Consider the following 22,378-nt stretch of genomic DNA (forward strand, 5'->3'; position numbering starts at 1 on the left):
ACTGACAACTCACTTAATTAATATCTTAGTCCAAGAGTAGTACCACTCAACCTTATCATCATGTCAGACTAAGTCCACCTGCAGGGTTTAACATGACAATCCTTATGAGCTCCTCTTAGGGTCATTCTCAACCTAGATTAATAGGACACAGTTTCCTTCTATAATCAACAACACACGCTATAAGTAATATCATTTCCCAACTTATCGGGTTTATTGATTTATCGAGCTAAATCTCACCCATTGATAAGTCAAAGAAATAAATACTAAATATATGTGTTTGTTATTATATTAGGATTAAGAGCACACACTTCCATAATAACTAAGGTCTAGTTCTTTTATAAAGTCAGTATAAAAAGAACTTAGATAAAATGATCCTACTCAATACACTTGGAGTGTATCAGTGTAATTTATTAGTTAAATTAAACTAATACTTAATTACACTACGACTACTTCAACGGTTTGTTCCTTTCCATTTTAGTTGCGAGCAACTATTTATAATTTATAAAGAACCGATAACATGATCTTCTGTGTGTGACACCACACACTATGTTGTCTACTATATAAATTAATTGAACAAATTACATTTAACAAATAAATGTAGATATTTGACCATTTGTGATTCTTTATTTCTAAATAAATGTTTATACAAAAGCTAGGCTTTTAGTATACACTCTAACAATTATGTCCATCATAAATGCCCGTTCATGGATTCCTTACACGTATCATTTATTTCTTCTTCCTGACATAATGGTTTGCACGCTCTTTCAGTAACATCCTATCGCATTCTCCCCTTGGTAAATCAATGGCTTCTCTTGTGAGGGTTCTTCCCCATCCAACGACGGTCCTTGTTACTCAATATTTTCGAAAAACCCTAAACCTTTTATGTTCTTACCTCTTCATCTTCTTCCTCAAGCTCTCTACTGATACTACTACTTGGGCTTTCCGTAGTTTCTTCCAACCTCCTTTCTTCTCCCGTCCTCTTGTGTCGTTCCTCCTTCTCAAATCTTCAGTAAGTTGCTTTTCTTGTACTCTTGCATTATTCCATGGCTGAAGAGTCTTTCTCTGCTTGGTACGCCCAGACCTCTTCTATTTTTCATAAAATCGATCGGTCTGCTCTTCATGTTTTATATGAGATCCCCAAAACTTATGGCATTGTTATTCCTAACTCTGATTCTCGCCATCATCTCCCTCCTGCCAATCACGTTACCTTCTTTAAAGATCAAATAACAGCCGGTTTGTGTTTTCCCATTCTCCCTTTTCTGATAGAGATAAGTCAGTACTTTGATATCCCCTTATAGCAATTCACCCCAAATGCCTTCCGTTATCTTTGTGGTCTCTTCATGTTTTTTCGTTTCTTTGATATTCCTCCCACTCCTAAGAACCTTTTTATATTTTCTTATCCTAAAAGGCTAGATCCTGGTGTTTTCCTATTCCAATCCAGGCCCAAAATAACCTTCTTCGAAGATATGCCATTTTCTATCAAGGGATGAAAATCACGCTTCTTCTTTGTGAAATTCCCTGAACCCATCCCTTGGTCTTCTTCTGGGAAATTGTCTCTTCCCTCTCTTCCTGACGTGAAGGAATTGCATAGAGATCCTTCCTTTACTACTTATTCAAAAAAGTTATTAGGTTGTCGCTTGTTTATTCACAAATGGATTCGAGATGACCTCCTCTATCTTTTCGGATTGAGTCTTATCAAAATAGGGCTTCATGGCTCTTTGGGTAAGTTACCCTTTATCTGTTAAAATCCTTTTTTACTAACTAAGATATTTTTCACTTTATGTAGTGGATGCTCTATTTGAAGCTACGATTGATGAGCAATTGTGTCTGGCGGAGGAAACAGTTAAAGCTAAGGAGCGAGAACTCCTTACGGCATTGAATCAACATTCTTTCCCTGAAGCCTCTGCTAGTATAGAGGGTGCTTCTAGTTCTTAGGATGCAGCTTTAGAAAGGAGTTCTCCTACTCTTCCTTCAATAGTTGAACTTGCCTTTCCGTTGGCTATGGAGGAATCTCCTGAAGAAGCCCCTACCAAGAAGAGACGTAAATTGACCCTTGCTCCGTCCCCAAAACAAAAATCTGTTTCTCATTCTGAAGACCTCCCTCTCTCGGCCCTTTATCCTACTCTTGTTCCTTCTTCCTTTGCAACTACCTATTCCCGATGGTAGTTCTTCGCCTGCCTTTTTTTATGAATTTTCCTAAACAAATGACCTCACCCCCTTATACCCTTATTTCCCTTTACGGTCCTATTTTCTTAAGTATCCTCTTAATGCTCATTGTTCTACAGTGCTGGATATATAACATGAGTGTAGCCCATCTGCTACATACCTTAATCCAAGAAAATACGGTGCTGAAGAAACAGGTCTCCGAGTTATCTCTCGATCAGGTGGCCGAAAAGATAAAGACTTTGTCTGCCCAATTGGAAGAGACACGCCAGTCACTTAAAACTGAGACTGAGCAATCCCACCAGTACAAGGATGATGTGGAGAGTCTTCAGTCTCGGCTTCTATCAGCCAATCCCCGTGGCGATAAGCTCTCTTCAAAGTTGGAGAAGTACACCTCTGAAATTGCTCAATTGTTCTCCCAACTACAGTCATTAAAGGACACCCACGCAACCACACTAGCTGAATAATTATCTATTTTGAACCTTAAAGTGGCTACTCTGAGGGTTTCTCAGGAAGAATTGGCCGATTATAAAGCTGGTGAGAATGCCCATTTTGAGAAGAGGAAGGAGGAGTATCTTACATCTTCTGCTTTCCTCGTTCCTGTTTCTGATTCTCTTATACAGACTATGAATTATGCGCTTGATTGGGGGTGAGAGAGCTAAAGGAATTAGAAGTATTAGTGTCTGATCCTCCCTCCAACTTTCCTGATCGTAGGAAATTACTGAAGAATTGTCCTCCTAGCTTGTTTCCCCAGTTGCTGTAGTTATTAACATATTGTAATTCTATCTTTCCGCAGACACTCTCTCTATGATGAACCCACACTAACTTTTCTCTTGGATTTAATATGACTCACTTTACTTTAATTAATTATATTTTCTGAATGTTTGTTCATCTTCTTCACGTATATGTTTATGGGGATCGAACGAATAATTGTGTGCTTATACATATGTAAATTGAGATCCCGAAGAATATATATATATATATATATATATATATATATATATATATATATATATATATATATATATATATATATATTCTTCTTCTTTTCACTTATTTGGACACCCTATGAAGGACAGGGTGTATCCACTATATATTTGCTCAATCTAAAGTAACCCCGTGCACTTACATATGTTTTTCTCCTTGACACTAGTTATCTTCTTTGTACATGAGAGCCGGGTGAAATCCTCTGACTTCCCTCATCATCAAAGGTTGGTTACTTCTCGTTCGGTATATAATGACAAGGCAAGCTTATTGACTCGACTTGCCTAGCCGGACGAGTTAGACGCGTGTATTTTGTGGGAGCTTAGTCATTTGACTATTTTATTCTGCTTGGCCTGTGGTGACAGGGCGAGCCTATTCTCGGCCGACCTTACTGAACATATTTATCTACTTTTTATTTTATACTCTCGATGAATCTGAGTTTCCACAGCTTAGATTTTTTTTAAAGGGGACTTCAAAAGATTGATCATACCTCCCCTTGGGATCTTGCAACTTTTTCAGTTTGAACTTGTACTTCGGGAATGTCGCCCTCGCGGTTATTAATACAGGTGTACCTATTTTCGTATACCTAATATTTTACCTATGTATCTACTGGTTCGCTGTCAATTCTTTCATCCTTTGTTTACCCTTCTCAATAATCACATTGAGGGTTTTAGAGATGAATCCAGGGTCCATCCTGTCGTCTTCCTCCTTTGCAACATTCCTTCTTTCTCTATTCTATTTGCGATTCTTCCTCTCCTCCTGCTACTCTATTCATGATGGCCTCTTCTTCTTCCTCCCATGAGTGGTTCACCCATTAATCTTCCAGTGCTAGTGAGTTGGAAGTTTATGCAATGCGCTTAGATTATGGACTCCCCTCTATTTGGTCCTTCCTACTTAAGAGGACCGCCCACATCTTCCTCCTCCAGGGAGTGTCGTTGTCTTTTGGGAACAAGAACTATCAGGCTTCCGACTTCCTCTCCATCATTTCTTTGTCGCCATAAATCAATATTTTAACGTACCCCTGAATCAACTTATTCCTCAATCTTTCTCTATATTATTTTCCTTTGTTGCTATTTCCCAATTGCTTGACTTTCCCCCCTCTCCCCGTTTGTTCTACCAATTTTTTGTTCTCTGTCAAGTAAAAGATAGCCTCTTTAAGTTCCAAAGTCATCCCAAGGCTATCTTATTCAATAGAATCCCAGCACAAGCGGAATGGAAACAAAAGTTCTTCTTTTTGCGCCTTCCTTCTCCTCCTCCATATCCTATCACTTGGCAACGGACTCTTTTTGCTCTTCCAAATCCAAAGGATGATACTATTGACTTGACCTTTTATGCGTCTATGTAGAAATTAAAAGGGGCTAAATTCAATTTACCAGTACTAGTTGTTGAAGGTCTACTATTTATCTTTGGAATAAGCTCTATCAATATAGAATTGGAGGCTCCTTTTGGTAAGTTATATATTTTTCCCCCCTGATCATTCGTCATCTTTAAATTGCCTCTTCCTTAAATTTATAATTTTTACCTTTTCCAGTTGATGTCGTTCTTCCAGCCCTCATGTACAGAAATCTCAAGCTGAATAAATTCACTTTAGCTAAATTGGGAGTAGACTTATTGAAGAATCGTCGCCTCAATCCCACCACATAATCTCTCGGTTTGCTTCCTTCTAACGAAGTAGCCCCATGGGTAGCCCCAGAATCCTATGAATCTTCTGAGGAAGATAGTCCTTTCATCGCTCGACGTAAAAGGACTCATATCCTAAAGAACAGTTTAACTCCGATCATCATCTCCGAGCTTGAACAACTCCCCATTGTTCCCTCCGAGATTTCTCACTAGAGAGGTAAGGAGCCAATGCCTTATAGTCGTCTTTATCACAATTTTGCCCTTAACATGATGCGACCTATTTTACTGACTCCTACAGTTCCTCCGGTTGTTCTTACTTTTGGGCTAACTCCGGCCGTATTAGTGTCTTCCTCGCCTTCCCAGATTTCCTCTTCTTCTCTTCCTATAGTGAGAGCTAGAAGGACCCTTTGTAAAAGATCTTCTAGTTCTGCCCCCCAAGATGTTATCACTAACCCAACTATTGATTCTGTGCCTTCTATTTTACCTCCTGCTGTCCTTACTGTTGTACCAAGACCTCCCATTACTTCTAGTGTTGGTCTCTCATTTCCTCGTCCAAGTTCATTACCTTCTTCCTCCACAAGACCCTCTGCCCCTATTCCTCCTCAAGTTCTTTTCAGGCAAGCCCAAGGCTTGCCTTCTTTACTGGGACAAAATCACGCTCTTTCTTCTTATGGGTTCCTTCAGTTGAAAGATTCCTTGGCCACGTCTTGGCTACAGAGTTAGAGTTCCATGTAGGGAAAAAATGTTTTCAATCAGGCTGACAGCCACAATTGTCAGACCATTGCTGTAAGTATTCTAAATGTGTTATGTTATTTTGCATCTATAACTTATAACTGTGTTATTGTTCTATTCAGTTTTACGCCTTGAACTTGTACATGGGCAATTCAGCTACAGAGTTAGAGAGGGAAAACAGGGATCTGAAGAATCAGGTAAGGATCCTAAAGGCAACCTCCCCCACTCTGAACAATGAGGTTACCCAACTTCAGGAGAAGATAAGTTCTCAAGCTCATTAGATGACCCTTTTAGAGAAGGACTTACAGAATCATCGCCAGATGCTAGGGGTTAGAGAAGAAGAGAAGAAGACTTTAGAGTTGCAAATACAGAGTCTATCCTCTCACTTGAGTGTTGAAGCAACCATGAAAGACAAACTAGTTTAGATGCTACCCTCAGGTCTTCTATCTTAGAGCATTTTCGGACTTCACACCCTAGGTCTCCGGACTCAGCTCAAGAGCTGGCTTCTCAGAACATTGAGCTATTACAACTACAAGAGAAGCTAAAAGCTCAAGATTCAGAAATAGATTTCCTCATCGGAGAGCTAGAACGTGCCAAAACGGGAAAAGCCAATTTCGAGGAGAAATCAGAGAGTCTTGCCTTAGGACTACAAGTCTACAAGGCGGGTGAAGAGGAACGCTGGGAGATCCGACGTTGACAATATTTAACTTCTTCTGAGTTCAAAAATGAGTTTGCCAGCCGCATCATAGGGACTCTAACTCATTCTGCTAATGGGGTTCTTAAGCAGTTATGAGAAGGGGGTTTTTTACCTCAAGAGCCACCTCCCCAATTTATAGATCGTCGGTGGCTCAATAAAGAGTTGCCCAAGCTTCTCATTAGTAGTTTTAAGTAAATCTTGTGTGGATGAACTTGTTGGGGGACAAACTATGGGTATTTGTTTTCACTCATTTAGTTAGCCTTGTGCTATAAAAGATATTGTTGACTTGTGAAGTGGTGTATATACATATTCCAGACTATGATAAGTATACTTACAAATTTCTAAAGCAACTATGTGGTAATTATAGTATCAGAAATGAAGATTTAGAGTAGTTATCTGTATGTATGTATGGCAAGTGCATATTCGATAGGTGACACTTACTTGTTCACCCGTTTGCCATTAAGGCTATTAATCCTTGGAGCTGTTTCTATTTTATTGTTCATTGTCTCCTGACACTCCTCCCTTATCAAATTTGTTCCTGTTTTACTTATAACAAACAAGAGATAAGGGATCAGTGCTCCAGTGAATTAGTCACAAAATAGCATAACCTCAGAGGTGAGAATACGATAAGAAAAGTAATCAAGCATAATCCTTTCCTCTTATCTGTTTCATCTGAGAATATATTTGTAGAAATCAGTACTTGTTTCTTATGGGCTGTATACCTTTGGAGTAAGTCTTGTTGATATAAATAATTCTATCCACTCTTACACTTCAGTCGATTTTCATATCCTAGGTGAATTTTATGAGGCTTCTGGTTGATTTTCCTGGTCGGGTTTTTACTCCGAGCAAATTTACTCTTCCCATATAAAAATCAAAGTGTCGTGATATTCCGGTCAGGGATATATCTCTGAGCAAATTTGAATCAATGTCTGAAGATCAAAGTGCTGGTGTATTTTGGCCGGGAATGTACTCTTGAACGAATATGCATTAATATCTAAACGCCAGAGTGTTGATAAATTTCGATCGGGAATGTACTTCCCGAGTGAACCTGAAATAATATCTGAAGGCCAGAAGGTTGATATATTTCAGTTGGGAATGTACTCCCGAGTGAACCTGAATTAATATCTGAAGGCCAGAGGGTTGATATATTTCGGTCGGGAATGTACTCCAGAGTGAACCTGACATAATATCTGAAGGCTAGAAGATTGATATATTTCAATCGGGAATGTACTTCTGAGCGAACCTGAATTAATATCTGAAGGTCAGAGGGTTGATATATTTCGGTCGAGAATGTACTCCCGAGCAAACCTAAAATAATATCTGAAGGCTAGAAGGTTGATATATTTCGGTCAGGAATGTACTCCTGAGCGAACCTGAAATAATATCTAAAGGCCAGAAGATTGATATATTTCGGTCGAAAATGTACTCCCGAGCGAACCTGAAACAATATCTGAAGGCCAGAAGGTTGATATATTTCGATCGGGAATGTACTCTCGAGTGAACCTGAAATAATATCTGAAGGCCAGAAGGTTGATATATTTCGGTTGGGAATGCACTCCCGAGTGAACCTAAAACAATATCTGAAGGCCAGAAGGTTGATATATTTCGGTTGAGAATGTACTCCCGAGCGAACCTGAAATAATATCTGAAAGCCAGAAGGTTGATATATTTCAGTTGGGAATGTACTCCTGAGTAAATTTGAAATAATATCTGAAAGCCAAAAGGTTGATATATTTCGTTCGGGAATGTACTCCCAAGTGAACCTGAAATAATATCTGAAGGCCAGAAGGTTGATGTATTTCGGTCGGAAATGTACTCCCGAGCAAACCTGATATAATATCTGAAGGTCAGAAGATTGATATATTTCGGTCAGAAATGTACTCCCGAGTGAACCTGAATGAATATCTGAAGGTTAGAGGATTGATATATTTCGATCGGGAATGCACTCCCAAGCGAATTTGAAATAATATCTGAAGGTCAGAAGGCTGATATATTTTGGCCGAGAATGTACTCCCGAGCGAACCTGAAATAATATCTGAAGGCCAGAAGGTTGATATATTTTTGTCAGGAATGTACTCCCGAGCAAATTTTGAATTAATATCTGAAAACCAAGGCATCAGGATAATTCGATCAGGATGTTATTCCCTAGCGAATTTGAACCCTAATCGGGAATATGCTTCCGTGCGAATTTGGCTCTGCTCGGAGTCTAAAGTCTCTAGCTATTTTGATAAGAGCCAAACCAGTCTCTTCTTGAGATATCCTAGTTGATTATTGTCGAGCGGAGGGAGCACGCTCAACTGTTAGGGGTTTAAAGTCTTCAGTTCTCTTTAAGGAAGCCAAGTCAGTCACTCCTTAAGGTCCCTGATCGACTAACGCTGAGCGGAGGAAGCACGCTCGAATAGTACTGAGCAGAGGAAGCATGATCAACTATTAAGGGTTTAAAGTCTCTGGTTCCCCTTAAGGAAGACAGACCGGTCACTCCTTAAGGTCACCGATCGACTATCATTGAACGGAGGAAGCACGCTCGAATAGTACTGAGCGGAGGAAGCATGCTCAACTATTAAGGGTTTAAAGTCTCCGGTTCCCTTAAGGAAGCCAGGCCAGTCACTCCTTAAGGTCCTTGATCGACTATCACTGAGTGGAGGAAGCACACTCGAATAGTACTGAGCGGAGGAAGCACGCTCAACTATTAAGGGTTTAAAGTCCCCAGTTCCCCTTAAGGAAGCCAGGTCGGTCGCTCCTTAAGGTCCCTGATTGACTATCGCTGAGCAGAGGAAGCACGCTCGAATAATACTGACTGAGGAAGCACAGTCAACTATTGAGGGTTTAAAGTCTTCGGTTCCCCTTAAGGAAGCCAATACGATCACTCCTTAAGGTCCCCGATCGACTATCGCTGAGCGGAGGAAGCACGCTTGACTATTAAGGGTTTAAAGTCTCCAGTTCCCCTTAAGGAAGCCAGGCCGGTCACTCCTTAAGGTCCCCGATCGACTATCACTGAGCGGAGGAAGCACGCTCGAATAGTACTAAGCGGAGGAAGCACACTCAACTATTAAGGGATTAAAGTCTCCGGTTCCCCTTAAGGAAGCCAGGCTGGTCACTCCTTAAGGTCTTTGATCGACTATCGCTGAGCGGAGGAAGCATGCTTGAAAGGAGAATCGCTTGGTCTATTCCAGCAAATGTATGTATTGATTAAAGAGTAGATGCCTACATTTTTTCATTATATCCAAAAATTAAATGGAATATATGGACAAATTACAGGCGCACTTGTTAGGCTCTATATGGTTGCAAGTGATTTGCACTTCAAGGCCGATTGAGATTCCTTCCTTCTGAGTCTTGGAGATAGTAAGAGCCTGAGGCCAGCTTCTATATAACTTTATATGGTCCTCCCCATTGGGGTGCTAATTTAGTAACATCTCCCACAGGTTTGATACATTTCCACACTAAATCCCCTATGTGAAAGAATCGGGGGATAACTCATTTGTTGTAATTTTGCCTCATTCTTTGCCGGTATGATGTAAGGTGAGTTGCTTCCTTGTCACGGACTTCTTCTATCAAATCTAACTCCATAAGATGCCGACCTGCATTATCTTCGTCATATAATTATCTTCGATCAGATTCCACCCCAACCTCAATGGGGACTACTGCCTCTCCCCTGTATACTAACTGGAATGGAGTTATCCCTGTAGCCTCTTGAGGGGTGGTATGGTAAGCCCATAGCACACTGGATAACTCATCTACCCAACTACCACCAACGTGGTCTAATTTAGTTTTAAGTCCTCTGATAATTTCTCCGTTGGTTACTTCTACTTGCCCATTACTCTGTGGATATGCTACAGAGGTGAATGCCTGTGTAATGTCATACCCTGCACACCATTCTCTAATTTTATCCTTGAAATTGCCTTCCATTATTAGAAACTAATTTATGGGGAATACCAAATTTGTAAATAATGTGTTGCCATAAGAACTTGATAACTGCATTTTCAGTAATTCTTGCTAATAGTTCAGCTTCCACCCATTTTGAGAAGTAATCCATAGATACTAATAGAAACCTTCTCTGAGCCATTGCTAAGGGAAATAGACCTACTATATGTATACCTCATTGGTCAAAAGGGTAATAAACTATAGAAGTTTTCAATAGTTGAGTAGGATGATGTGAGATATTTTGATGTTTTTGACAAGACATACATGTTCTTAGGAATTGAGCCACATCTTCTTGTAAAGTAGGCCAAAAATACCCGACCAGTAATATTTTACAGGCTAGCGATCTTCTCCCAATATGGCTACCACATGCACCTTGATGAACTTCCTATAGGATATATTGTATGTCTTCTGGTCCAATGTATTTGAGCAAGGGACTAGAGAAAGTCCTCTTGTAGAGGTGATCCCCTATCAGAGTATATCGAGCGGCTTTCTTCTTAAAAACTCTAGCTTGTTCTGCATTTACTGGTAAGACGCTCTGTTGCAAAAATAATATGATTGGCACCCTCCAGTCATCCTGTATTTCTGTGTCAGCTTGCCTTTCAATACAAGATACCAACACTGTCTATTCTATCAGCTGGTCTAGGTTCCAAGGCACTATTGCTGATGCAAGCCTTGAAAATTCATCAACCACTTGATTCTTTGATCGAGGAATCTTTTGTATATTTACTTCTTGGAATGTAGTTTTCAGTTTATCAAATGCTTCTGCATATAACCTGAGTCGATCATTACTGATTTCGAAGTTACCTGTTAACTGTTGTGTTGCTAACCGCGAGTCAGAATAAATCCATACTCAAGCAACTCCCACATGTCGAGCTGCTTGTAAACTGGCTATCAATGCTTCATATTCTACTTCATTGTTGGTGGCTATATAATTCAGTCGGATAGAAAGTTGAACCCGATCTTCCCTCGGAGATATGAGAAGAATACCAATTCCACTGCCTTGTCTGGTAGAATACTCGTCCACATAAATTTTCCAAGTCCCTTCTTCTTCTGGACCTTGCACCTCTGTTATGAAATCTGCCAGAGCTTGTTCTTTAATGGCCGAATGAGGTTGATACTGTATGTCATACTCACTAAGTTCAGTCATCCATTTGATTAACCACCCGGATGCTTCAGGATTAAGAAGTACTCGTCCCAGGGTACTGTTGGTTAATACTACACTTGCATGTGATAAAAAGTAAGGGCGCAGTCTTCTGGCTATTAACACCAATGCATAAACTAATTTCTCGAGTGCGCTAGATCTACACTCAGCTCCTTTTAATAAATGACTTGAGAAATACACAGGTTGTTTCTCTTTACCCTCCTATATCACCAACACCGAGCCAACATCGTGCTCATTTGCTGAAAGATAAACCCATAAAGTCTCTCCTACTACAAGTTTGGCTAAGACAGGTAAGGCTGACAAATAGTCTTTTAGTTCTTAAAATGCTTTGTCACACTCCTCATCCCATTGAAATTTGTTGGCCTTCCAAAGTACCTTGAAGAAATGAAAACTTCGGTCGGCCGATCGAGAGATGAAACGAGACAAAGCAGTGATTCACCCAGTCAACCTTTGAGCTTCTTTCATATTGCGCGGAGGCTCCATATTCTGGATCGCTTGAACCTTGGTAGGATTTGCTTCTATCCCTCGCTCTGTCACCATGTAGCCCAGGAATTTGCCACTCTTGGCTCCAAATAAACACTTGTAGGGATTGAGTTTGAGTCCATACTGCCGTGGAGTTATGCACGTCTCTTCTATATCCTTGCATAGGTCACTAGCCTGAAGAGATTTAATCAATATGTCATCTACATAACTTCCATATTTCTTCCAATCTATTTTTGGAAGATCTTGTTCATGAACCTTTGATAAGTTGCCCTTACATTCTTTAGTCTGAAAGACATAACATTATAACAATAAGTACCCTCAACTGTTATAAAACTAACCTTTTCTTGATCATCCTTGGTGAGAGGTACCTGATGATAGCCCTGATAGGCATCCAGCATACATATATACTCACACCCAGCCATAGAATCCACCACTTGATCAATACGAGACAGAGGATGATAATCTTTTGGGCAAGCCTTGTTAAGATCCCGAAAATCAATGCATACTCTCCACTTATTTCCCGGCTTAGATACCATAACCACATTGGCTAACCAACTACGGAATTGCACTTCTTGAATGTAGCCAGCTTCCATTAATTTGTCTACCTCCTCCTTGATGATCTGATTTTGGTCGGCCCCAAAATCTCTCTTCCTTTACTTGACCGGTTAAGCATCAGGATAAACATGTAATGCATGTTCCATCATAAGTGGAGATATAACTGTAACCTCCTTGGGAGTCCACGCAAACACATCGTTGTTCCGCATCAAACATTGTATCAGCTCAGTCTTGAGTGTAAGGTCCAGGTTGGCCGCCACATAAGTCATAGCTTTTGGTCGCCCAATTTGTATTTGTACTTCTTCTTTCTCTTCATATACCAGACCGGACAATTTTTCCTAGATAGCATTGACTTCCATTCTTTGAGCTTCGCGGGCGACATTAGCCTCTGTCCGGATGATCTCCATATAACATTTCCATGCCAGTAATTAATCTCCATGGACTTCTCCAAATTAATCATCAACAGGGTATTTCACCTTCTGGCAGAAAGTAGAAACGACCGCTCGAAACTCGTTCAGGGTCGGTCGACCCAATATGACATTGTATGCAGAAGGTGCATCTACCACCATGAAATAAGATCTCCTGGTTCTCATTAGGGGCTCCTCCCCTAGAGATATGGCTAATTTTATTTGGCCAAGCGGCTGCACCTCATTGCCCGTGAAACCATAAAGAGGAGTCACCATGGGCTGAAGCTCGCTCGGATCTATCTGTAGTTGGTCAAAAGCTTTCTTGAAGATAATATTAACAGAACTACCAGTATCAATAAAAGTACGGGAAATATTGTAATTAGCTATAACAACTTTGATTATTAGCGCATCATCATGGGGTACTTCTACCCCTTCCAGATCTTTAGGACCAAAACTAATCTCTGGTCCTACTGCTTTTTCCGTGTTGCGTCCCACCACATGGATCTGCAATCATCGAGAGTGTGACTTCCTTGCCCAGTTTGAATCACCATCAGTAGGTCCACCTTCTATCATATTAATATTAACTTGGGCGGCATTACTTCGATTTTCTTCTTGCCGAGAGATTGTTATCTCGGTTTGTGTTGGTTCAGGCGCTCGAGATGGTTCGCCCGGTACTTATAATGTTCCATGTTGTGGCTCAGTCACCCGATATTCCAGCTTGAGCGGACTATTTTCCCTTGGGTAGTGTTGTCAGTTGGGGGATCATCGATGATATGGAGTATTATTCGTCCTCTGGTTCTTTAAAGCAAAACAGTTCTTAGTATAGTGAGTACCAAACATATGGTATGTACACCATCTTCTAGGGATTTCTTGTGGCATCTCCACATGCTGCACCACCTGAGGTCTAAACTTTGCCTGACGATGTGGAGGAGGGGTTGCACGAGGTCCACATGGTGGATGAATAGAAGCTATGGGCTTGTCGTTAACTGGGGTAGGGACAGGTATCCCTCTCTCTTTCCTACGAGCAGCTTGAGCTTCTTCTATATTGATAAAGTAAGTAGCTCGCTCAATTAACAAATCAAAGTTTGTTGGAGGATTACGTACCAAATCCTTGAAGAAGTCATTATCGTTAAGCCCTTTAGAGAAAGCACTTACCAAAATTTCAGTAGTGGCATTAGGAACATCAATAGCCACTGAATTAAATCTTTTAATGCAGGCTCTGATGCTTTCCTTAGGCCCCTGTTTAATAGAAAAAAAGACTCCAAGGGGTCTTATGATACCTTCTATTGCTGGAGAGATGATAAAGAAATGCTTTACATAAATATTTAAAACGTCTGATGGAATTTTCTGGCAATCTCTTGAACCATCTCTGAGTTGCTACTCCTAAAGTAGTGAGAAACATCCGACACTTGACCCCATCAGTAAACTACTGTAGCAGAGCCGTACTTTTGAATTTAGACAGGTGATATTCAGGATCAGTGGTCCCAGAATATTCTCCAATGTTCAAGCTCTGATAATGCTTGGGTAGCGGATCGTCAAGAACTCTCTGAGAGAACGGAGTAACAATTCTCTCCGGGGAACTGTCGCTAGTCACCACTTTCCCTCTGCGTTTTTCCTTCATAGGTGCTTCATCAGAGGATTCTTGAAGCACCGGTTTTCATCCTCCTTGTTCTAGAGGAGTACGGAAGAATGCACAAGGATGTCGAGTGGGAGAAACAGGAGTAAGAGCTATGTAAGCAACATTATCTTCTTCCATACCTCTATTTTTCCGGCGATCCGTAGTTGAAATTGCTGGATTCATTGCGACTGGTAAAGTACCTCTGGTGTTCGCTTGCTTTTGCTATTGCTGTTGTAACGCCTTTTGAACCTTGGAATTGATGAGCAACTCCAGATCCTCTTGAGTCAGAGTAATAGTATTGAGTTTTCCAGCGTCTTCCATCACGAAGTCTCAGACTCAGGCACGAGTTCCCACAGATGACGCCAAATTTGATCCTATCTAAAAGTGTAACGTGACGAAGAGCTGGAGGCGACGGGCGAAGATTTTAGGGAGTAAGAAGATGACGGCTTCGGAGAAGAGAAACCACTGCGGATCTGAGAAAATCAAAGCAGATCTCGAAGAAATATAATCAGAAAATACCTCCCGATGAAAAGAATAACACGCCGAAGCTAGATCGGAGAAATCCAAAGCTGATCTAGGGAAGACTTCGACAAATTAGAATGTCGTGATGAAGGAAACCCAGCTCACGACCCCGGTAAACACTATCGTCTCCTGCACACCACGCAACCAATCAACCAGACGTTAGTGACCTAAGACTGGGGTGGGAATCCCTGGCTAGGCCCTCTGATGCTCAAGTTAGTTCTCTCTGTTGGTGCAACCTTAGGTTAAGGTTGACCTGGTTGACCTGACTCGAGTTGACCTGACTCAAGTTGTATTTTGATGTTTGACGAGAATAGAAAAGTTCTATTATGATGTTTGACGAGAATAGAAAAGTTCTATTCTGATGTTTGATGAGAATAGAAAAGTTGTATTCTGATGTTTGACAGAATACAAACTTGGGAGATTGTAGGTGTAATCTTTGGTCAAGGTTGACCTGGTTGACCCGAGGTGAGTCGACCTGATTCGGGAAATCCTAGTAAGTGAAGCCAGGTGAAAGTCCTGGTGAGTGAAGTCAGGCAAGGGAAATCCAGATAGGTCAAGGTTGACCAGACATCTGGTGAAAAGTCTAAGTATGGAGACTTGGCGTGGAAAAGTCCAAGCAGGGAGCTTGGCACGGGAAAAGTCCAAGTATGGAGACTTGGCATGGAGAAGTCCAAGCAGGGAGCTTGGCACGGGAAAAGTCCAAGTATGGAGACTTGGCACGGAAAAGTCCAAGTATGGAGACTTGGCACGGGAAAAGTCCAAGTATGGAAGCTTGGCATACGAAGTCGGAGAGGGCTCGGTAGCTCGTTCTCCAGACTAGGTCAGAGAGGGCTCGGTAGCTCGTTCTCATGACCAGATAGGGTTTAGGGCTGGGAGCTCTAAACCTGGATCGGTCTGGTGACCGATCCAATGATACGGCTGATCGGTCTGCAGACCGATCAGTAATCAGTCAGTGTGGTACTGTGAGTTATCTGATCGGTCTAGAGACCGATCAGGAAGCAACACAGAGGAAAAGGAGAGAAAGGACTGATCGGTCCAGGGACCGATCAGATCCCTCCTGGACCGATCAGGATATGGTCTGATCGGTCCAGGCTTAGCCTGATCGGTCTGTGGACCGATCAGGGATCTCCTGGACCGATCAGGTGATCGGTCCAGGCATAGCCGTTGAGTCACAACGACTATCTCCGTCTTCTTCGCAGAACTCTGTCGACAGGTGAGCAGGTGCAGGTTATAAAGAGGTCGAGAGCTTCTACAGTGAAATTGCTGCTTCTTCCTGGTTCCTTCTGCTCTTACTGAGCTTTGCTGAGCTCATACTTCTTGAAGCTTCGAGTGAGCTTCCTTCGGCTGGTTCAGCTGCTGTTGGGCATCCGTGAAGTTGTTGCTTCATCAACGGACTCCCGTCGACGAGAAGGCAAAGTGTTTTTACATTCGTATTGCTTTTTGTTTCTTGTTTTCTTTCTTGTACTCCTATCTTGCTGTTGCAAGTGATTGTGGCGAGGTTTCTCCACCCAGAAGGAGTTCATATTAGCCGGTTATCCGGGTACTCATCCACCGACGGATTGATAGGCTTCATCCACCTTACAGACACGCCGAGGAGTAGGAGTATCATCTCCGAACCTCGTTACATCGCTGTGCTTGAGGTTTGATTTCTCCATTTACGTTTCTGTTGTTATTTTTACGCTGCGCTAACTTGATTTGTAGAAAGAAACACAAATTTGAGGTCGGCTATTCACACCCCCCCTCTCTAGCTGCTATCCGAAGATCCTAACAAGTGGTATCAGAGCCAAGGTTGCTCTTCGTCGGATTAACACCCGAGGGAGCACAAGCTAGAGAATGGATCAACTTGGAGAAGACATCATGATTCCACCCTTCTACGATCGCGACGACTTCGCATATTGGAAGGTAAGAATGAAGTATTTTCTTATGACTAATCTAGTTAATTGGAGTTGTGTCCAAGTAGGTTTTACTCCTCCGGTGGATAAAGAAGGAGAACCTCTCGAGAAGAAGAAGTGGACGAAGGGACAAATCCACCAATCCATGATCAATGATGAGGTAACGAAAATTCTTGAATTTTCATTACATAAAGATATGTTGTGCAAGATAGGTGGATACAACAATACCAAGGAATTATGGAACAACTTGGCTAAGTTCCATGAGGAGAGCTCCACTTCAAGTCATGAAGAGGAGTCAAGTGAGCCAAGTAGCTCACATCATGGAGGAAAGGAATTAGAAGTTGAGGGCTACTCAACATCTAAGGAAGAGGAGGAGGAGAGTTCTTCTTCTAGATTGGAGCAAGAAGAAGAAGCCTCTACTTCCGGAAGGGATGAAGAAGAAAGCATATAACCATCCTCAACCCTAGGTAACTCAAGCAATTTACTTTCAAGTAAATTACATATAATGTGCTTTGAGTGTAGGGAATTTGGGCATTACAAGAGTAAATGTCCAAAGAGGATATATTAGGAAGACCCCACCGGCGCCAAAGGTCAAGGAAGTCGGAGTCCCGATACGCAAGGGCAAAGAGCACGTGGTGTGCTTCCAATGAAAGCAAAGGGGACTATAGGAGCCAGTGTCCGAGGGGGAGGCAACCTCACAAGGACAAGAGACCGAGCACATCGATAGGGGGAGCTAAGGCAAACCCTAAGGTAACCTTTAGGGCACATTCTTGCAATTTGAATAAGACACATGTTAATAGTAGTTTTGTTGCAATTGTCAATAAAGATAGGCATGATAACAATAGAAATCAATACATGTGCTTAGGTGCCAAACATGTTAGCCTAGGTAAGGACAATTCTAGAAATGCTAACCCTAGAATTAACTCATCTAAGGCTAAGGAGAACCTAGGTAGAAATCCCAAAACAACTAGACATATGCCTAGGAATACCTCAAAGAAAAATGGAAAATTAAAACTTGAGGTATTAGAGAAGGAAAATCAAGTCTTGAGGTCAAGACTTGACACCTTAGAAAAGACTCTTAAGAATTTGGAGAAGTCAACTCTAGGGTCTAAGGGTCAAAAGAAAAAGCCCAAGGACATGAGAGGTTTGAGTCACAAACCTAAGTCTCAAGTGGTCAAGCCCACTTACCATAATGTTCCATTCGATTATGGAACAAGACCTAGGGCTAGGAAGACCATCACCAAGGTCACAAGGGGAGTCACCCCTAGAGTTGATCTTGATGAGTCCCAAATGACCAAGGTCTTAAAGCCTAGGAGGGTCATTAGAAGGGTTGCTAGGGAAGTCATCCATAGTGAATATTTAGTGAACCCAATGAGCTCAAATAGGTATTGGGTTCCTAGGAGCATGATTCCATCACGCTAGATGAATTAGGGTGTGCCAACCTTAATTGAATAGGTAGTTAACCTAATCATGGAAAAAGGTGGCACTTTAGGAATGTTCAAGGTGTAATCAAGCCTTGAAAATGAGATTAAGAAATTATTCCTAAGGTGATTAGCATGTGCCAACCATATTCAAGGAATTCTCTAGGGTCAATCTAATTGGCACATAGTGATCTAAAAATCTTTAGTATATGATTTTAGGTCTATTACACTTAGGAATATGGAATTTATGGCAAAATGATCAAAATTATCAAAAATGGAAACTAAGGCTAGAATTAGGTATATTCTATACCTTTATATGTTATTTGCCATATATTGTTTGCCATATACCATGTCATGACATCATATCTAATTTACTATCAATTGAAATGTCATGATAATACTTAGGTTAGCTATATGTCATGCCTTATTTAAGTTTCATACTTTATGACATGACATCATGACATTGGCACATGTTTCCACTTATGATATTATTTTATGCCATGTCATCATCTCTTGCATTTATGATCAATTAATTTGATTTAAGGATAAAAACACATTTTGATATGGAGATCAAATTGTTGTTTAGAAAATGCATGAAAACTTAGCCTAAGATGACCTAAACCCATATCTCACATCAAAATTGACTTGGATGTGTTTGATACACCTTAGATGTGTGTGAGATATTAGGATTATGAGTTAGGATCAAGGTGCATAGCTCTTGTACCTAGATGAGCCTAATTCTAAATGGAGGATCATAGGGAAAGCTTGTGTACAAATCATGTACACTTAGTCCTAAGATTGTGGTCCTAAATTGAATGGTTTAAAATAATTTCAAAATTGATTTGAAAAACCTTGATGAAGCTTTTCTAGTGATAGCATTCATCATTGAGCAAGTTGATACAAAGTTGAGGTAAACTTGAACTATTTCAAAGTTTTTAAACTTTGTATCAAGATTTGAAAATGGAAGTTATTTTCATAGAAAACTATTTTTCCATGATAGTATATGTTATGAGGAATGTATCCTCAAAATTTTATAATTTTTGGAATTTTCTGTAATTTTATAGGGGTTTCTGAATTTCGGGAGGAAGAAATTCAGAAATCAGACATGTGTGACCGATCAGGAGGTTCCCTGATCGGTCCAGGGGATGCTGGATCGGTCACTGGACCGATCCAGGGATCTCCTGATCGGTCTGGTGACCGATCGGGCATGCCAAATTCTGTCTGAAATTTCTGAAATATGCTGTATGAAACTTCAGCTGAAAGTTAAAACACAGTTTGTGTTTTGGATTTCTAAAGGTTTGAAATTCTCCGAGAAATTGTTGGTGCAATGGTCAAGGGGGATTTGACCTTTAGGGAGAGTTTTACCTATTGGTCAGGCCGGAGTTGACTTTTAGGGGGAGTTTTTACTCTAAAGACTTGAGTGATATGGGATTATCACTAAGTTGATTGTTGACTTTAGTATCAAGGGGGAAATTAAGGGTTTCAATGAAAGGTATGGGACTTTCATTAGGAAGAAATTCTTGACCTTGAATCACTCTTTTTGATGTGTGTCAAAAAGGGGGAGAATGGGAGAATGTCCAAAGAATGTTCAAGGAAGAACATTAGAGTTTGGGGAGAATGTTCAAGGAAGAACATTGGAAAACCTAAGTTAGGTTATCGGGTTAACCTAACTTGAGTATAGTTTTTGTCAAACATCAAAAAGGGGGAGATTGTTGGTGCAACCTTAGGTCAAGGTTGACCTGGTTGACCTGACTCGAGTTGACCTGACTCGAGTTGTATTTTGATGTTTGACGAGAATAGAAAAGTTCTATTCTGATGTTTGACGAGAATAGAAAAGTTCTATTCTGATGTTTGACGAGAATAGAAAAGTTCTATTCTGATGTTTGACGAGAATAGAAAAGTTGTATTATGATGTTTGACAGAATACAAACTTGGGAGATTGTGGGTGCAATCTTTGGTCAAGGTTGACCTGGTTGACCCGAGGTGAGTCGACCTGATTCGGGAAATCCTGGTAAGTGAAGCCAGGTGAAAGTCCTGGTGAGTGAAGCCAGGCAAGGGAAATCCAGATAGGTCAAGGTTGACCAGACATCTGGTGAAAAGTCCAAGTATGGAGACTTGGCGTGGAAAAGTCCAAGTAGGGAGCTTGGCACGGGAAAAGTCCAAGTATGGAGACTTGGCACGGAGAAGTCCAAGCAGGGAGCTTGGCACGGGAAAAGTCCAAGTATGGAGACTTGGCACGGAAAAGTCTAAGTATGGAGACTTGGCACGGGAAAAGTCCAAGTATGGAAGCTTGGCATACGAAGTCGGAGAGGGCTCGGTAGCTCGTTCTCCGGACTAGGCCGAGAGGGCCTGTGGCTCGTTCTCCGGACCGGACCAAGTCGAGAGGGCCTGTAGCTCGTTCTCCGGACTAGGTCGAGAGGGCTCGGTGCTCGTTCTCCGGACGAAGTCGGAGAGGGCTCGTAGCTCGTTCTCCGGACTAGGCCGAGAGGGCTCGGTAGCTCATGCTCTGGATTTGGACCGATCAGTTTACACTCAGTATGCTACTGATGATTACTGATCGGTCCGTAGACCGATCAGAGATCGCAGACCGATCAGGAGTTATCTGATCGGTCCGGAGACCGATCAGAGCAATCTGGTAGGAAAGGAGGACTGATCGGTCCAGGACCGATCAGATCTTTCCGGACCGATCGTGATATGGTCCGATCGGTCAGTTAGCTCGACGGTCGGACCGATCGAGATCTCCGGACCGATCGGTGATCGGTCCAGCATAGCCGCTGAGTCACAACGCTATCTCCGCCTTCTTCGCAGAACTCGCCGATGTGAGCAGTGTTATAAAGAGGTCGAGGGCTTCTACAGTGAATGCGCTTCTTCCTGGTTCCTTCTGCTCTTACTGAGCTTTGCTGAGCTCATACTTCTTGAAGCTTCGAGTGAGCTTCCTTCGGCTGGTTCAGCTGCTGTTGGGCATCCGTGAAGTTGTTGCTTCATCAACGGACTCCCGTCGACGAGAAGGCAAAGTGTTTTTACATTCGTATTGCTTTTTGTTTCTTGTTTTCTTTCTTGTACTCCTATCTTGTTGTTGCAAGTGATTGTGGCGAGGTTTCTCCACCCAGAAGGAGTTCATATTAGTCGGTTATCCGGGGTCTCATCCACCGACGGATTGATAGGCTTCGTCCACCTTACGGACACGCCGAGGAGTAGGAGTATCATCTCCGAACCTCGTTACATCCCTGTGCTTGAGGTTTGATTTCTCCATTTACGTTTCTGTTGTTATTTTTACGCTGCGCTAACTTGATTTGTAGAAAGAAACGCAAATTTGAGGTCGGCTATTCACACCCCCCCCTCTCTAGCCGCTATCCGAAGGTCCTAACACTCTCTTCTCCAGGTGGAAGGAAGAAGAAATACAGTGAAACTGGAATGAAACTAGGGTTTCAGTGCTAACATGTTGTGCGCGTACCTAGCCAACAGAGGAGATTTCCCTTTTTATACCACTTTATATAACCTCCGTAGTCATGAAGTGGAACTCGGTTTGTTAGAGTTTGTTATGAGATGACGTAAGTACCTGCAATAATAGTTTAAGGAATCTTTTTTGTACCCCAGATATACATTCTTTGTCGTTTACCTTACCTGCAGAAGCTTCCAGAAACTACTTTCTGCCAAATTAGTACGACTATCATATGATCACATATTACATTCATACTTATATGCAGGATTTTACCTCATATTGGGAATACTTTTTTGCTTCATTAATCTTGATCGGTAATCTATATCCAACCTGTTGATCACACTCGGCTGGTTACTCATACTCGGCCGGTAATACATACTTGTCCGGCCTTTACTTGCCGGATGTATGTGAACCCTTTTACTTAACTCTACCTGTTGATCCCACTCGGCCGATGTTAATCTTCCAGACATATTCGAGCTTTCGGGATCACATAAGCCTAAGGGCCTTTACGCTTCGTTGGTCCTTTATGCTCGATCGGCTATATTTGCCCGGTCGATCTCTACCTACTCATTCGGTCTCTACTTACCGCACGTGACATATCTTCATTTTGCATAGAGCTAAGTACTTCTATATGTTGGTTGCTACTCAGAATACTATTCTAGTTCCCCTGTACAAAAATTTGTACAAGCATAGAACTATCCTAGCTACCCATGTTCTCTACTGAAGTTAAATTTGGATTACTAATGATGCTTAAAATTA

Source organism: Zingiber officinale, chromosome 7A (assembly GCF_018446385.1).
Source record: "Zingiber officinale cultivar Zhangliang chromosome 7A, Zo_v1.1, whole genome shotgun sequence".
Lineage (NCBI taxonomy): Eukaryota > Viridiplantae > Streptophyta > Magnoliopsida > Zingiberales > Zingiberaceae > Zingiber > Zingiber officinale.